General features: G+C 43.4%; 1 long non-coding RNA gene across 1 annotated transcript in view; it reads left to right on the top strand.

Moving 5' to 3' along the window:
• LOC109320148 overlaps positions 1-9,278 on the top strand; it is a 12,980-nt gene extending 3,702 nt beyond the window's left edge. The window contains exons 2-3 of the long non-coding RNA XR_002103731.1: positions 929-939; positions 9,267-9,278. This is a non-coding gene — a long non-coding RNA (uncharacterized LOC109320148). The remainder of the gene's footprint in view (positions 1-928; positions 940-9,266) is intronic.
• Positions 9,279-12,070: the final 2,792 nt, after the last annotated feature.

The following is a 12,070-nucleotide window of genomic DNA, read 5'->3' as shown; positions in this document are numbered from 1 at the left end:
CTAGCCGCAGCATCACACTGAAGGCTCCTGTTCATCTTGTGGTCAATCATGACCCCCAAGTCCCTTTCATCTGTAGTGCTAACAAGCATAGCACTACCGAGCCTCTAAGGATGCTGCAGGTGTTTCCTCCCAAGGTGGAGAACCTTGCATTTTTCAGTGCTGAACACCATCAGGTTCTCGTCCACCCATTTCCTGAGCCTGTCAAGATCTGCCTGGCTCACCCTCCTGTCCTCAGGTGTGGATGCTTTACCCCAGAGTTTGGTGTCATCGACAAACTGGCCAGCCCACTTCTGACACCAATGTCTACATCATTGATGAAGATGTTAAGAAGTATAGGCCCTAGGACAGAGACTTGAGGGACCCCATTGGTCACTACGCACCATGATGATTGACTTCCGTCAACCTCCACCCTCTGGGTCCTGCTGGGGAGCCAATTCCCCAGCCAGCGGATCATGGTGAGGTCAAGGCCACAGTTAGCCAGTTTAGCCAAGAGGTGATCATGGGATACCAGATCAAAGGCTTTGTTGAAGTCAAGATATATGACATCAATCTCTTCCCCCTTGTCCACGTGATAAGTCACCTGGTCGTAAAAGGAAATGAGATTGGTTAAGCAAGACCTACCCGCAACAAACCCATGCTGGCTATCCCTCAGGATATTGCCGTCAGCTAGTCAGTTAGGATGACTTCTTTGATAATCTTTTCCAAGACCTTCCCCAGGATAGAGGTCAGGCTGATGGGCCTGTAGTTTGCCAGATCTCCTTTCCTCCCTTTCTTGAAGATAGGCACCACATTGTCCTTCTTCCAATCATCGGGTACTTCACCAGAGTGCCAGGAGCTCTCAAAGTTCCATGCCAGGGGCTGAGCTATGATGCTCGCCAGCTCCCTCAGTACCCTGGGGTGTAACCCATCAGGGCTGGCTGACTTGAAGGTATCCAGCCTGTCAAGGTGTTCCTTCACAAGGTCAGCTTTGATGGAGGGTAAGGAATCTCCCTCACATGGGCATCCCTGACCCATAGTGGGCAGGGGTGTCCCATGGGACTGGTGAAAAATTGATCCAAAGTACCCATTTTCCAAGTTTGCTTTTTCCTGGGCATTGGTTGTCAGTTGCCCCATCTGTTTTAGCAGGGGTCCAACATTGCCCTTGCTTTTCCTCCAGCTCCCTATATATCTAAAAAAGGACTTTTTATTGTCCTTGATATTTGTAGCTAGCTAGAGTTCCATCGCAGCCTTAGCTTTCCTGGTTTGCTCTCTGCAGGTCTGGACCAGAGCAGAGTATTCCTCCTTGGTGGTGGTTCCAGTCCTCCATCCTTTGTAGGTCTTCCTTTTCAGATGCAGGAGGTCTGCTAGTTCCCTGGAGACCCAAGGGGGCTGCTGTGCCCTTTTGCTGGCTTTCCTTTGAGACGGGATAGACTTTGCTTGCGCATCTAGGATTGCTCCCTTGAGGAGCAACCACTCGTCCTGAACTCCCCTCCCCTTTAGGTTGTGGCCCTTTAGGGCCTCACTGACAAGCCTCCGTAGCTTGTCAAAGTCAGCTATCCTGATGTCGAGGACTTCTATAATACTGACTGACTTGCCAGCTTTATGGTGGATGGTAAAGGTGATCAGCTTGTGATCACTGTCACCCAGCTTCCCTTCGATCATTAGGTCACTGATTAGGTCATCCCCGGTTGCCAGTACGAGGTGAAGCAGTGCTTTACCTCTTGTCGACCCACAGACTTCCTGCATCAGATAGAGGTCATCCACACACAAGAGAAAGTTTTGCGACCACTCAGATTTGGCTGAGCACTCCTCCCACGAGATGTCTCGGTAGTTAAAGTCTCCCATGACAACCATACACAGGGAGTTAGCAGCCTCAGCCTATTCCCTGGCAAACTCCTGGTCAAGGTCTTGACCCTGGGTAGGGGGTCTGTAGTAGACCCCCACCATAGTATCCCCTGTGCCATGTTTCCCACAAATTTTAACCCAGAGGGTCTCAAGTTTTCCACTGTGGGTGCCAATGTTGGCTAGCAGGAATCCATAACTTTCCTTAACATAAGAGAGCTACGCTCCTGCCCCATTTGTCCATTCAATCCCTCCTGTACGGGGTATAGCCATCTATACCTGTAGCCCAATCATGAGTGAGTCCCACCAGGTCTCTGTTATCCCTATGACATCATAGTTATTTGGGTTTAGCAGGAGGACAAGTTCTTCCTGTTTATTCCCCAAGCTCCTTGCTTTTGTTTATAGGCAGACAAGTGTCATAGTTTCATAGTAGCTAGGGTCAGGAGGGACCTGATCAGATCGTCTAACCTGAGGCAGGAGTGAATGCTGGTTCACAAGACCCCAGACAGGTGATCATCTAACCTCTTTTTGAATTTACCCAAGGTAGGGGCAAGGGCCCTACCCTGGGAAGTTGGTTCCAGATTTTAGCCACCCTGACTGTAAAATATTGCCTCCTGATCTCTAACATAAACCTATTCTCTTTCAGCTTATTACCATTGTTCCTCATCACCTCAGGTGGTGCTGGGAAGAAAAGTGCTCTTCCTATTTGCTGTTGATCTCCCCTGATGAGTTTGTAGGCAGCCACCAGGTCCCCCCTCAGCCTCCTCTTGCGGAGGCTGAACAGGTTCAGGTCCCTCAGTCTCTCCTTATAGGGCTTGTCCTGCAGCCCTCTCACCAGGCGGGTGGCTCTCCTCTGAACTCTCTCCAGGCTGGCCACATCCTTTTTAAAGTGTGGCGCCCAATACTGGACGCAGTACTCCAATTGCGGCCTGACCCATGTTGCACAGAGGGGGAGTATCACCTCTCTGGACCGGCTTGATATGCATCTTTGGATGCATGACAAGGTATGGCTAGCCTTGCTGGTGGCGGTCTGGCATTGGCGGTTCATGTTCATCTTGGAGTCAGTAATGACTCCAAGATCCCGTTCTGCCTCTGTGCTTTCAAGAGGGGAACTCCCCAGCTTGTATGTATGCTGTGGATTCCTTCTGCCAAGGCGCAGCACCCTGCATTTGTTTATTTTGAACCCCATCCTTTTCTCATTTGTTCATTTTTGTAGTCTGTCTAAATCTAGTTGCAGCCTCTTTCTGCCTTCAAGCATTCCCACTTCGCCCCACATCTTAGTGTCATCAGCAAACTTGGACAATGTGCTTTCAATCCCCTCGTCCAAGTTGCTGATCAAGATGTTAAACAGTGTGGGCCCGAGGACCAAGCCCTGGGGTACCCCACTGCTCACATCTTGCTAGGTTGACTACAACCTGTCTACCACTATTCTCTGGGTGCACCCCATCAGCCAGTTTTTTACCCATCCAACTGTGTAGGCATCAATGCCATAGTTGCTTAATTTATTAATGAGAATGGGGTGAGAGACAGTGTCAAAGGCCTTCTTAAAGTCTAGAAAGACTACGTCCATGGCGACACCATCATCCAAGGACTTAGTTACCTGGTCATAAAAGGCAATCAGGTTTGTCAGGCAGGACCTGCCTTTGATGAACCCATGCTGATTGCCCCTGAGCATGATCTTCCCTGTTGGCCCCCTGACAGATATACTCCTTGATGATTTTCTCCAAGATCTTCCTGACAACTGAGGTAAGGCTTACAGGTCTATAGCTACTTGGGTCCTCCTTCCTCCCTTTCTTAAAAATGGGGACCACATTAGCTAATTTCCAATCCCCCGGCACCTGGCAAGATGACCACAAATGCTCATACAGCCAGGCCAAGGGCTCCATGATGATGCCTGCCAGCTCCCTCAACACCCTTGGGTGGAGGGCATCTGAACCTGCAGATTTAAAAATGTCCAGCCCTTCCAGAAGATCCCTAATTACATCTGTGCTGACCCAAGGCCTGACAGAGCTATCCCTGAGATTGTCCCTACCTCTGGCAGGAGGGATGCCCTGTTCAAGAAAACAGAGCCAAAGAAATTGTTAAAAATATCGGTTTTCTTGTCTGGCATACCCACAAGGTTACCATTTGAGTCTTTCAGGGGCCCCACATTGCCTGGTGTCCTCTTTTTGCTCCCAATGTACTTGAAAAAGGACTTTTTGCTGTTCTTAATCCTGGACGCCAGCCTGAGTTCCATTTCTGCCTTAGCCTTCCTAATAGCCCTCCTACCCTCACGGGCTGAGGAGGATACTCCTCCTTGGTGATAGCCCCTTCCTTCCTCTAGTGGCCAGGACCAGATCCAGCAAGGCATTACCCATAGTGGGGCTGTGCACCTCCTGGATAAGGTAAAGGTCCTGTAATACAGCCAGGAATCTATGCGAGTGGTCAGACCTGGCTGTCTGCTCCTCCCAGCAAATGTCTGGGTAGTTTAGGTCACCAGTGACCTAACTGCCTCCATAACCTGACCGGAGAAGTCCCAGTCCAGCTCTTCCCCCTGGTTGAGTGGTCTGTAGTAGACACCCACCATAAGGTCCCTTTTACTATGCCCCCCTTGTAGTTTGATCCACAGTGTCTCTGCCTGACCCTCCTCTAACCCGAAGCTAATCCTTGATGATGTGAGTTGCTGTTTGACATAGAGCGCAACCCCCCACAACTTTCCTCTCTGTCCTGTCCCTTTGGGGCCCTGGCCTTGCCTACAGTTAGTTCCAGGGCTGGGGCAGGAGTGGGTTCCCTTAAGTCCCTTGGCTTACTGGCTTTGCAAGGGTTGCTGAGCGGGTCAGCAGTGGCAGTAGTCCCCCCATCACCCGGCAGGCTTAGTTTAAAGCCCAGTAGAGCAGGTCAGCCAGGTTGGCTGAGAAGAGCCTCCTCCCCAGGGGAGAGAGGTGAAGGCTGTCCCTTCCCAGCAGCTCACTGTCTCTCTCACCAAAGAGTGGACTGTGAAAGCCAAAGCCTTCCCGATGACACAAGCACCACAGCCTTGAGATCTCAGCTGCCAATTTTCCGTTTTCTAAGGTCCTTCCTTTTTCATATCCTTCTGACAAGGTTGTTAGCAGAATTCACAGATTTGTTGAAATTTGACAGAGCCATGCCACAACACTTTGGCTATGGCTTCAAACTTGCAACCTCTGGGCTGTTAGCCATGTGCTTCACTGCTCACCCCACCACAGCTGTCATTTTCTACACATAAAGTTGCTATGTGAGGTTGCTTAGTATTAGTGCATGTCAGGATGCTAATGGTAAACTAACTCCAGAGTATATTTGAGTATTATCAGATAAAGCTGGTTAACCTGAAGAGTTTAGCAAGGCAGCATCCTGCTCAGATTCCAGTAAAGGTAATTACATTTGGTCCTATCTATATTTCTTTCTGTATAATTTGAGTTGGATAAAGGATTTTAAACTTCCTGTCCAAAATTATTGTGTGGTATTGAAAACCTTTAAAGAAATCCAGTTTGGTCAGCATTGGAACTCATGGGACAGTTAGAAATACAAGCACCTAACAGATGGCCTCCAGGTAAACTTTTAAGAAATATCAGCACCTACGTTTTTCCTTCCCTCTGAAAAGGCTAAGAATCACTGGCATAGCTCCTATTTGTATAATGGAGCTTTATATCTATCCAGGACCTCCTGCTCTTCCATAATATAGATATTTAAAAATATAGATACTGGGTACACATTTTAGTTACTATGCTATAGTCAGTAGTAGATTTCTTTATCAGAGATTCATATCATTTCTATTTCAATTTTCTAATTTTGTTCCATGTCCTGCTGAATAATCTCCATTAATTCATACTGCAGACTAGCAGATATTTAGAGCCAGCTCTGAGACTGAAACTGCATGCACAAAAGCCTTTTACTGTCATGGAAGTCAAGCTGCAAATGCAAAATATCCCAAGTTTTTATAGCTGTTCATTAACAAAAAATATCAACTAATTCAAATATTTTTCACTATACAAACTTCAGGTTATATTATTAAAGGGCAATTAGGCATCACTTTAATATAAATTTTTCCTCACAGTGTTCTAATGTGAATCTGCTGCACCTGAGAAACGCATATTAATGCATGAAAATGGACAAATGTGCATAGATGCTCATTTCCATGCATAACTACCCAATTTGAATACACAGCAAAAGCTCATGTGCTTTTGTGCATGCAGTTTCGGTCTCAGAGCTGGCTCTAAATATCTGCTAGTCTGCAGTATGAATTAATGGAGATTATTCAGCAGGACATGGAACAAAATTAGAAAATTGAAATAGAAATGATATGAATCTCTGATAAAGAAATCTACTACTGACTATAGCATAGTAACTAAAATGCGTACCCAGTATCTATATTTTTAAATATCTATATTATGGAAGAGCAGGAGGTCCTGGATAGATATAAAGCTCCATTATACAAATAGGAGCTATGCCAGTGATTCTTAGCCTTTTCAGACTCGAGGCATGCCTTGATAGACTCAAGGCATCCCTTAGAAAATGCCAGCTCTTAGTTCTTGCTTTATTTTTTACTATACAAAGATAATAATTCTTCTGTTGCAAAAAGCTCAGAACCGTAGCAGTTTTTAACACTGTGGATTCCTATTTGAAATCTTTGGGTTAATTTTATGAATTATGTTTGCATACCTGACAGTGCTATGACACCCGATGGCACCTATGAAAGGATCTCAAGGCACCCCCATGTGCCAGGGCACCCTGGTTGAGAATTACTGCTCTATCCCCACAAGAGTTTGCTTTAACCTGGGCCCTCTAGTGAAGACTTTTTGAAAATGCTTCAAATATATAAAAAATGTTCTGCATCTTTTATAAGGTTCTGGGATACTGTTCCATTTTTTCAAAAAAATGTGTCTAGTGTTGTTACTGAAACAGCATTACTAGCCTCTCTGTAAAGTGCTGGGCACTTCACTTAAATGAAATTCCTAAGCCTAGGCATAATCTCTGTGTCTTCTTTCTACTTGTAAAAATGGGGATAATACAACCACATCTCTAAACAGGAAGTTTGTGAAATAAATTAATTTATATTTGTGAAGCACTCAGGTACTAAGAGGTATAAAAAAGCCCACAAACAAGTTAGTAACTTTCTCTTTGAGCTAGATTTGAGTGATGTACTATGTACTATCTAGTATGTTCTATGTACTATCTAGTACATACTAGATAGTATGTACATACTAGTATGTACTAGATAGTATGTACTATGTACTATGTACATGCTATCTAATACATAGTACATACTATCTAGTACATACATAGTACTAGATTTGAGTAATGTACTATGTACTAATGTACTTTCTCTTTGAGCTAGATTTGAGTAATGTAATATTGTGTAGGCAGTCTTAATTCTGGTATTGCCTGACTTCTGATTGCTTGATTTTGCAACTTTAACATTCATCTAATGTGGGGTTTTAGGGATAAGAATACAACAGCAATAAGTAGTAAAATATCATATTGATTTTATCTAATTAGAAAGAGATGAATGAGAGAGATTTTGGTAAAAAAAAAATCTGTGATTATCGTTCAATAACTTTTTAATTTTTTTTTTCCAAATTAACAGCAGCCATCTCACTTCAGCAATTACCTTAGTGTGGGACCTAAGTTATGTTCCTTGTGAGAACACAGTACTTGTCACTCTAGATCAAACCAAGTGCTCTTCTATTTCCAGTGACCAATACTGATGCATAAGAAGATGCAAAAAAAGTATGAGATATTCTGTCAGTTATATAATGCTGTAATTGGAATGAAAAATAAGCCTTCATTTTCTTACCCTTACACTGCCAATTGTAATTGCAAATATTATTCTTTGTCATAACATATTTTAGACTATTTATAAATCTACCTACAGTATTTGACTTCATGACCTTTTGTAGCAGTGAATATCACGGGCTGACTACAAAATGTGTGAAGAAATATTTCTTTTCATTATCTTTAAATTTCCTGACATCCACTTCACTGAATTCTTCTCATACTGTAGACTGTGTAAAAAAATGAGGCCAATAAATTTTACACTTTTCAAAACAGTCCGTGCATTTATCACATACTATGTAACTTTCTCCTTTTCTTTGCAAAATAATCCTTTGTTTTTTAACCTCTCACTGTATGTGAGTCCTGCTTTAACTGCAGCCACCATTATTGACCTTCTCTGGATCTTTTCAGTCTTGCCAGACTAAAATTTAACCCAGCACTGTGAAGGCATGCCTACCATTGTTTAATATAACATCATCATGCTTCCTGCATTATTTTCTATCACATTTAAAATGCATCCCAGCAGCTTATTTTTAGTTTTGCTACTACTTTATAAAAGACAGACCTCTTTAATAAGCTATCCATGTTGATTCCTAATTGCCCTCCCTGGTAGAATCCCTATTTAATGCTCACCAGTACTATGGTTAGTTTATACATAATCTTGAATTTATGCAAGCTTGGTTTCAATGACTGGCATGTTATTCAATTCACTGACTGTGTCTAATTTTATTTGGAGTATTTTAGCATAATTTCTGGGACTTCATAACCACAATAACTAAATGTTATCGGTAGAGTTTGCTAATTCTTTGCTTCCTTTTCCATGTCATTACCTAATGCTGACCTTTGAAGCATTTCACTTCTTATCCTCATTACTCTTTGGCAAAGTAATGCATGTCATGTGTTTTTCAAATATATTAGCTCAGTCAAACTGGTATAATGTGACTGAAAAACTCCAGTAACATGAAGGTTAATGAGTGTGAAACTGTGAGAGCTGACTACTGCAGCCTAATCTCCAAAAGGAAAAGCTAGCATGGCTTCAGACTTGCTAACCTGTGTTTTACTGGAATTTTTCAATCATGTTAAAATAATCTGATCAATCCAATCTGATTCCAAATTAAACATTATGCCCACCAAGAAAGGCAGAAGAAAATGTATGTGTGCTCAGAGTTTGTCTTTATATATGAATGTGTTATTAGACATGTCTTCCTCTCGTAGATGGGGAGTAGCTATTCTGGGTGTTTTTAGTAAGGAGACAGAGCCTTCAGGTTTTCTTAATTTATTTTATTACATCTTATTACATCTCCTGAACCCTCAAAGACTGTGCCTTCCCATTTTCTCCTGTTGAATTTAGAGGGTTGCAGTCTTTCCCTGTAGACCTTATCAACCCCATTTTTCATTATTATCTGGAATGGGTTATCAGACTCTAGACAAGAGGAGTTTACTGTCTCCTGATAATGTCTTTGCTGTTTTTCTGAATTTTTGCTATCCTAACTTTTCATGTAAGTGCTGTTAGTGGTGAAAGGGGGTGTTGGTTGTAGCTGTGTTGGTTTAAAGACATAGATAGACAAGGTTCTTTGGGTCAGTGTGATATCTTTTACTAAACAAACTAAATAGTTGGAAAAATGCTCTTTCGAAACTTTTGGCCCCGAACACTCTTCTTCAGGTAGAGGGAGAGTCTGCTGTTGTGTTGTGTTGTGTTCTCCTGGATAGAATAGAAGCCAATCCGCAAAATGCAGGTCTGTGAAAATACAAATGCCTGTCAGTGAGGATCAGAGACCATGGGAGACAATAGATGTGAGACAGGTGGAGGAGGTGGGGAGAAGAGGAATGTTGATCTGGTGGCAGAATGTAGCTAGTGAAATGTAGAGAGGCAGGCAGGTTATAATGTGCCATAAAACCAAAGTCTATATTTAGTTCATGATTTTTTGTAGCCAGTAGATTTACAAAGTCAAGTTTTAAGGTTTATCTGTGAAAAGTGTTTTGTAAATTCCCTTTGAGGATTATAACCGAGAGATTGGAAAGAGAGTGGTTGTCTTGTGAGAAGTGTGCACTCACAGAGAATTGGGTAATTTTGTCTTTGATAGATTTTCAGTGTGCATTCATTCTGGTATGCACTTGTACTTTGGTTTCTCCTACATATTTTCCATGAGGGCATTTAGTGTGCTGGATGAGATACGTAACATTTCTGGAGGTGCAGGTGTTGCAAGGTGTAGTTATTGTGGGAGCGGTGGAGATACGTTGGCAGGTTTTACATTTCTTGTCCCGGCATGGTCTGTGTCCATTTGGTGTGTTTTGGGCTATAGGAAGTTTGCTTCTGGTGATGAGGTTGGCGAGCTTCAGTACTCATTTAAAGGCTAGGATGGGTGGTTCTGTACAGATCTCTTTAAGAATTAGGTGTTCTTTTAGTATGGGCTGCAATTGTTTGAGGATTTTCTGTATAGGTTCCATGGAGGGATGGCATGTCATAACTAATGGTGTGCGATTTGTGGGGATTTTCTTTTTGTACTGCAGCAATTCTTTACCTGGTATTTGGGTGGCTCTTACAAAAGTGCAATATATCTTTTTGGAAGAGTGTCCTTGTTGGGTGAAAGCCCTTTTGAGATTTGTGAAGTGATGATCACAGGTGTTCTCCTCAGTGCAAATTCGGTGGCATCAGAGGGCTTGGCTGCATATTACAGCTTTCTTTGTGTGTTTAGGGTGATTGCTAGTTCTGTGTAGATATGCATGTTGGTCCATGGGTTTCGTGTATGTGGTGGTCTGCATTTTACCATTCTGGATATTGATATGTCTAAAAATGAAATGCTGGTGGTCGAGTAGTCAAGAGATAGTCTGATGGAGGGGTGATGATTATTGAATTTGTGATGGAAAACTATCAGAGATTGCAAGTTTTCAGTCCAAATGATGATGTCTTAAGTATAGCAAGGTTTGCTGCTGCAGGTCTTGAGGAATTTTTCTTCCAAGTGTTCCATAAAAAGGTTGGCATATTGTGGGACCATTTTGGTGCCCATAGCTGTGCCTATGGTCTGGAGGAAGTGTTGGTTGGTTGTTGAAAGTGAAATTGTTGTGTGTGAGGATGGACCGTATAAGTTCAGTGATATGTTTAGGTCCGTACTCTGAGTTGTGATCTTGCTGTTGTAGGTCGGTAAGACAGGTTTGGATGCCATCCTGGTGTGTCACATTGTTGTTGGGATTGCGCAATACCTCCCATTTCCTCTTGTACTTGTCTGCCACGACTTTGATCTTATGAGGGGAGGAAAGAGATTGGTATAATGTTAATCAGTACTCGCAGAATAACTTCCCCAGATACTTTTAGTCACTCCATGTATTTTTAATTCTCTTTTCTTTTACAGTGGCCTGAGTTGCAGGTAACAGCCTCCTCAACTTTCTCCCAGAGCCGCTCATCAGCTCTGGAGAGGATCCCTGCTGTCGAGAACCTCAAGGTAAGTCCCTGCCAGTGCTCCTTGGTGCTACTTAACTCATTAGCGAGAGCGGCTACAGTCTCTTTGACCTATTGTCGGTGTAAAACCCTGCGCAACCCTTCTCAATTACTCTTCCAGGTTTGCTGGGGCTGGTCAGTACTGCCTGTGCCCAGCCTCCTTCGTTTTACTGAGACTTTCCCTGGTTTTCTCTTCTTCTTTTCTTGTGCTGCCACTCCCTGCCAGTAATTAATCGGTTTGCAACTGCGCTCATTAAGCCCTGCTTCCCAATTCCCTTCTCAGAATTGGGAACATCCCTGTCTGTTGCTTGCAGCCATTCCTAGTCTCTACCAAGCTGGGGTCTTCCTTATTATCATGGAATTTCCCCCCAGATCGTGGCAAGGAGCCTTGGCCCCTTTGGACTCACCGCTGCAGTCACATCTTTGGGTGAGTGCCTGACCCACGCCATCTTGCCATTCTTCTCATGCCTGAAGGCATTCTTTCTGGGTCCTCCCCGTGATTTTATCCTCGGGAGCGAAGTCCATCAGCCAATCCTGAGTTAAGTAGAGAATTCCCCCCCACCTGGCTGGGTGTCATCATTAACGGCCCTCAGGTGTTCATCCAAGTAACAGAGCTCCCAACCGAGACCCTGTTACAAACATCTATGGTGGCTATTGCTGGGAAGATGGTCTATGTTTTCATAGAAAGTCTGTTGTGTCTTAGACAAAACTTACTTTTTGGGTGACAAGAGGTTTTAGGATGGTAAAAAGTATTAGATTTTGTCACTGAGTTTTATTTTCTTATTAGGAGATTCCCTGTATGTGTATTTTAATTTTGTGGGTATGTGGTCTTTTGTTTCTCTACTGCCATTTTCCCTTTGTTGCTCAAGCTAATTTGTGTGATAGGTTGCTATTGGACCTGAGTCAACTCCCAATCTCATGTCCACACTTCTCCCCACCCCCTGCCGATGTATATCTTGCCCTCTATGCCTTGATGGATTTATTAGAGACTGGAGAAAAACATACCCTGGGAAGACTTCCCTTAGGGTGATCTTCTGTCTG

This window comes from Crocodylus porosus, unplaced genomic scaffold (genome assembly GCF_001723895.1).
Source record: "Crocodylus porosus isolate Cpor-Errol unplaced genomic scaffold, CroPor_comp1, whole genome shotgun sequence".
NCBI classification, from domain to species: Eukaryota; Metazoa; Chordata; order Crocodylia; family Crocodylidae; genus Crocodylus; species Crocodylus porosus.
This window is presented reverse-complemented; position numbering and strand designations above follow the sequence as displayed.